The sequence below is a fragment of the Passer domesticus genome, unplaced genomic scaffold, assembly GCF_036417665.1.
Source record: "Passer domesticus isolate bPasDom1 unplaced genomic scaffold, bPasDom1.hap1 HAP1_SCAFFOLD_99, whole genome shotgun sequence".
Taxonomy (NCBI): Eukaryota; Metazoa; Chordata; class Aves; order Passeriformes; family Passeridae; genus Passer; species Passer domesticus.
Genome location: NW_026990193.1, coordinates 137,524 through 143,344, shown reverse-complemented (window position 1 = coordinate 143,344; position 5,821 = coordinate 137,524).

Here is a 5,821-nt window from a genome sequence, read left to right as displayed (position 1 = left end):
ATATCTCCCAGATGCAAGGTGCCCCCACAGGCAACTGTGTCTGGTTTGAGAGTGCCAAGTGCCTCCTGCAAACTGACATCAGGAACCTGGCCTGGTGAGTTTTGTTTCTCAGGGGAAAGGGCATCGTTTGTGTCCAGGGCCCGGTGGACAGGAGTGGCCGGCTGCCTGCTGAAATTCCGCATGGTTCAGGATATCTCCCAGATGCAAGGTGCCCCCACAGGCAACTGTGTCTGGTTTGAGAGTGCCAAGTGCACCCTACAAACTGACATCAGGAACCTGGCCTGGTGAGTTTTGTTTCTCAGGGGAAAGGGCATCGTTCGTGTCCAGGGCCCGGTGGCCCGGAGTGGCCGGCTGCCTGCTGAAATTCCGCATGCTTCAGGATATCTCCCAGATGCAAGGTGCCCCCACAGGCAACTGTGTCTGGTTTGACAGTGCCAAGTGCCTCCTGCAAACTGACATCAGGAACCAGGCCTGGTGAGTTTTGTTTCTCAGGGGAAAGGGCATCGTTCGTGTCCAGGGCCCGGTGGCCCGGAGCGGCCGGCTGCCTGCTGAAATTCCGCATGCTTCAGGATATCTCCCAGATGCAAGGTGCCCCCACAGGCAACTGTGTCTGGTTTGACAGTGCCAAGTGCCTCCTGCAAACTGACATCAGGAACCTGGCCTGGTGAGTTTTGTTTCTCAGGGGAAAGGCCATCGTTCGTGTCCAGGGCCCGGTGGCCCAGAGTGGCCGGCTGCCTGCTGAAATTCCGCATGCTTCAGGATATCTCCCAGATGCAAGGTGCCCCCACAGGCAACTGTGTCTGGTTTGACAGTGCCAAGTGCCTCCTGCAAACTGACATCAGGAACCTGGCCTGGTGAGTTTTGTTTCTCAGGGGAAAGGGCATCGTTTGTGTCCAGGGCCCGGTGGACAGGAGTGGCCGGCTGCCTGCTGAAATTCCGCATGCTTCAGGATATCTCCCAGATGCAAGGTGCCCCCACAGGCAACTGTGTCTGGTTTGAGAGTGCCAAGTGCCTCCTGCAAACTGACATCAGGAACCTGGCCTGGTGAGTTTTGTTTCTCAGGGGAAATGGCATCGTTCGTGTCCATGGCCCGGTGGCCCGGGGTGGCCGGCTGCCTGCTGAAATTCCGCATGCTTCAGGATATCTCCCAGATGCAAGGTGCCCCCACAGGCAACTGTGTCTGGTTTGACAGTGCCAAGTGCCTCCTGCAAACTGACATCAGGAACCTGGCCTGGTGAGTTTTGTTTCTCAGGGGAAATGGCATCGTTCGTGTCCAGGGCCCGGTGGCCCGGGGTGGCCGGCTGCCTGCTGAAATTCCGCATGGTTCAGGATATCTCCCAGATGCAAGGTGCCCCCACAGGCAACTGTGTCTGGTTTGAGAGTGCCAAGTGCCTCCTGCAAACTGACATCAGGAACCTGGCCTGGTGAGTTTTGTTTCTCAGGGGAAAGGGCATCGTTCGTGTCCAGGGCCCGGTGGCCCGGAGTGGCCGGCTGCCTGCTGAAATTCCGCATGGTTCAGGATATCTCCCAGATGCAAGGTGCCCCCACAGGCAACTGTGTCTGGTTTGACAGTGCCAAGTGCCTCCTGCAAACTGACGTCATGAAGCTGGCCTGGTGAGTTTTGTTTCTCAGGGGAAAGGGCATCGTTCGTGTCCAGGGCCCGGTGGCCCGGAGTGGCCGGCTGCCTGCTGAAATTCCGCATGCTTCAGGATATCTCCCAGATGCAAGGTGCCCCCACAGGCAACTGTGTCTGGTTTGAGAGTGCCAAATGCCTCCTGCAAACTGACATCAGGAACCTGGCCTGGTGAGTTTTGTTTCTCAGGGGAAAGGGCATCGTTCGTGTCCAGGGCCCGGTGGCCCGGAGTGGCCGGCTGCCTGCTGAAATTCCGCATGCTTCAGGATATCTCCCAGATGCAAGGTGCCCCCACAGGCAACTGTGTCTGGTTTGACAGTGCCAAGTGCCTCCTGCAAACTGACATCAGGAACCTGGCCTGGTGAGTTTTGTTTCTCAGGGGAAAGGGCATCGTTCGTGTCCAGGGCCCGGTGGCCCGGAGCGGCCGGCTGCCTGCTGAAATTCCGCATGCTTCAGGATATCTCCCAGATGCAAGGTGCCCCCACAGGCAACTGTGTCTGGTTTGACAGTGACAAGTGCCTCCTGCAAACTGACATCAGGAACCTGGCCTGGTGAGTTTTGTTTCTCAGGGGAAAGGGCATCGTTCGTGTCCAGCGCCCGGTGGCCCGGAGTGGCCGGCTGCCTGCTGAAATTCCGCATGCTTCAGGATATCTCCCAGATGCAAGGTGCCCCCACAGGCAACTGTGTCTGGTTTGACAGTGCCAAGTGCCTCCTGAAAACTGACATCAGGAACCTGGCCTGGTGAGTTTTGTTTCTCAGGGGAAAGGGCATCGTTCGTGTCCAGGGCCCGGTGGCCCAGAGTGGCCGGCTGCCTGCTGAAATTCCGCATGCTTCAGGATATCTCCCAGATGCAAGGTGCCCCCACAGGCAACTGTGTCTGGTTTGAGAGTGCCAAGTGCCTCCTGCAAACTGACATCAGGAACCTGGCCTGGTGAGTTTTGTTTCTCAGGGGAAAGGGCATCGTTCGTGTCCAGGGCCCGGTGGCCCGGGGTGGCCGGCTGCCTGCTGAAATTCCGCATGCTTCAGGATATCTCCCAGATGCAAGGTGCCCCCACAGGCAACTGTGTCTGGTTTGAGAGTGCCAAGTGCCTCCTGCAAACTGACATCAGGAACCTGGCCTGGTGAGTTTTGTTTCTCAGGGGAAAGGGCATCGTTCGTGTCCAGGGCCCGGTGGCCCGGAGCGGCCGGCTGCCTGCTGAAATTCCGCATGCTTCAGGATATCTCCCAGATGCAAGGTGCCCCCACAGGCAACTGTGTCTGGTTTGAGAGTGCCAAGTGCCTCCTGCAAACTGACATCAGGAACCTGGCCTGGTGAGTTTTGTTTCTCAGGGGAAAGGGCATCGTTTGTGTCCAGGGCCCGGTGGCCCGGAGTGGCCGGCTGCCTGCTGAAATTCCACATGGTTCAGGATATCTCCCAGATGCAAGGTGCCCCCACAGGCAACTGTGTCTGGTTTGAGAGTGCCAAGTGCCTCCTGCAAACTGACATCAGGAACCTGGCCTGGTGAGTTTTGTTTCTCAGGGGAAAGGGCATCGTTCGTGTCCAGGGCCCGGTGGCCTGGAGTGGCCGGCTGCCTGCTGAAATTCCGCATGGTTCAGGATATCTCCCAGATGCAAGGTGCCCCCACAGGCAACTGTGTCTGGTTTGAGAGTGCCAAATGCCTCCTGCAAACTGACATCAGGAACCTGGCCTGGTGAGTTTTGTTTCTCAGGGGAAAGGGCATCGTTCGTGTCCAGGGCCCGGTGGCCCGGAGTGGCCGGCTGCCTGCTGAAATTCCGCATGCTTCAGGATATCTCCCAGATTCAAGGTGCCCCCACAGGCAACTGTGTCTGGTTTGAGAGTGCCCAGTGCCTCCTGCAAACTGACGTCAGGAACCTGGCCTGGTGAGTTTTGTTTCTCAGGGGAAAGGGCATCGTTCGTGTCCAGGGCCCGGTGGCCCGGAGTGGCCGGCTGCCTGCTGAAATTCCGCATGCTTCAGGATATCTCCCAGATGCAAGGTGCCCCCACAGGCAACTGTGTCTGGTTTGACAGTGCCAAGTGCCTCCTGCAAACTGACATCAGGAACCTGGCCTGGTGAGTTTTGTTTCTCAGGGGAAAGGGCATCGTTCGTGTCCAGGGCCCGGTGGCCCGGAGCGGCCGGCTGCCTGCTGAAATTCCGCATGCTTCAGGATATCTCCCAGATGCACGGTGCCCCCACAGGCAACTGTGTCTGGTTTGAGAGTGCCAAGTGCCTCCTGCAAACTGACATCAGGAACCTGGCCTGGTGAGTTTTGTTTCTCAGGGGAAAGGCCATCGTTCGTGTCCAGGGCCCGGTGGCCCGGGGTGGCCGGCTGCCTGCTGAAATTCCGCATGCTTCAGGATATCTCCCAGATGCAAGGTGCCCCCACAGGCAACTGTGTCTGGTTTGAGAGTGCCAAGTGCCTCCTGCAAACTGACATCAGGAACCTGGCCTGGTGAGTTTTGTTTCTCAGGGGAAAGGGCATCGTTCGTGTCCAGGGCCCGGTGGCCCGGAGTGGCCGGCTGCCTGCTGAAATTCCGCATGCTTCAGGATATCTCCCAGATGCAAGGTGCCCCCACAGGCAACTGTGTCTGGTTTGACAGTGCCAAGTGCCTCCTGCAAACTGACATCAGGAACCTGGCCTGGTGAGTTTTGTTTCTCAGGGGAAAGGGCATCGTTCGTGTCCAGGGCCCGGTGGCCCGGAGCGGCCGGCTGCCTGCTGAAATTCCGCATGCTTCAGGATATCTCCCAGATGCAAGGTGCCCCCACAGGCAACTGTGTCTGGTTTGAGAGTGCCAAGTGCCTCCTGCAAACTGACATCAGGAACCTGGCCTGGTGAGTTTTGTTTCTCAGGGGAAAGGCCATCGTTCGTGTCCAGGGCCCGGTGGCCCGGAGTGGCCGGCTGCCTGCTGAAATTCCGCATGCTTCAGGATATCTCCCAGATGCAAGGTGCCCCCACAGGCAACTGTGTCTGGTTTGAGAGTGCCAAGTGCCTCCTGCAAACTGACATCAGGAACCTGGCCTGGTGAGTTTTGTTTCTCAGGGGAAAGGGCATCGTTTGTGTCCAGGGCCCGGTGGACAGGAGTGGCCGGCTGCCTGCTGAAATTCCGCATGCTTCAGGATATCTCCCAGATGCAAGGTGCCCCCACAGGCAACTGTGTCTGGTTTGAGAGTGCCAAGTGCCTCCTGCAAACTGACATCAGGAACCTGGCCTGGTGAGTTTTATTTCTCAGGGGAAAGGGCATCGTTCGTGTCCAGGGCCCGGTGGCCCGCAGTGGCCGGCTGCCTGCTGAAATTCCGCATGCTTCAGGATATCTCCCAGATGCAAGGTGCCCCCACAGGCAACTGTGTCTGGTTTGACAGTGCCAAGTGCCTCCTGCAAACTGACATCAGGAACCTGGCCTGGTGAGTTTTGTTTCTCAGGGGAAATGGCATCGTTCGTGTCCAGGGCCCGGTGGCCCGGGGTGGCCGGCTGCCTGCTGAAATTCCGCATGGTTCAGGATATCTCCCAGATGCAAGGTGCCCCCACAGGCAACTGTGTCTGGTTTGAGAGTGCCAAGTGCCTCCTGCAAACTGACATCAGGAACCTGGCCTGGTGAGTTTTGTTTCTCAGGGGAAAGGGCATCGTTCGTGTCCAGGGCCCGGTGGCCCGGAGTGGCCGGCTGCCTGCTGAAATTCCGCATGGTTCAGGATATCTCCCAGATGCAAGGTGCCCCCACAGGCAACTGTGTCTGGTTTGACAGTGCCAAGTGCCTCCTGCAAACTGACGTCATGAAGCTGGCCTGGTGAGTTTTGTTTCTCAGGGGAAAGGGCATCGTTCGTGTCCAGGGCCCGGTGGCCCAGAGTGGCCGGCTGCCTGCTGAAATTCCGCATGCTTCAGGATATCTCCCAGATGCAAGGTGCCCCCACAGGCAACTGTGTCTGGTTTGACAGTGCCAAATGCCTCCTGCAAACTGACATCAGGAACCTGGCCTGGTGAGTTTTGTTTCTCAGTGGAAAGGGCATCGTTCGTGTCCAGGGCCCGGTGGCCCGGAGCGGCCGGCTGCCTGCTGAAATTCCGCATGCTTCAGGATATCTCCCAGATGCAAGGTGCCCCCACAGGCAACTGTGTCTGGTTTGACAGTGACAAGTGCCTCCTGCAAACTGACATCAGGAACCTGGCCTGGTGAGTTTTGTTTCTCAGGGGAAAGGG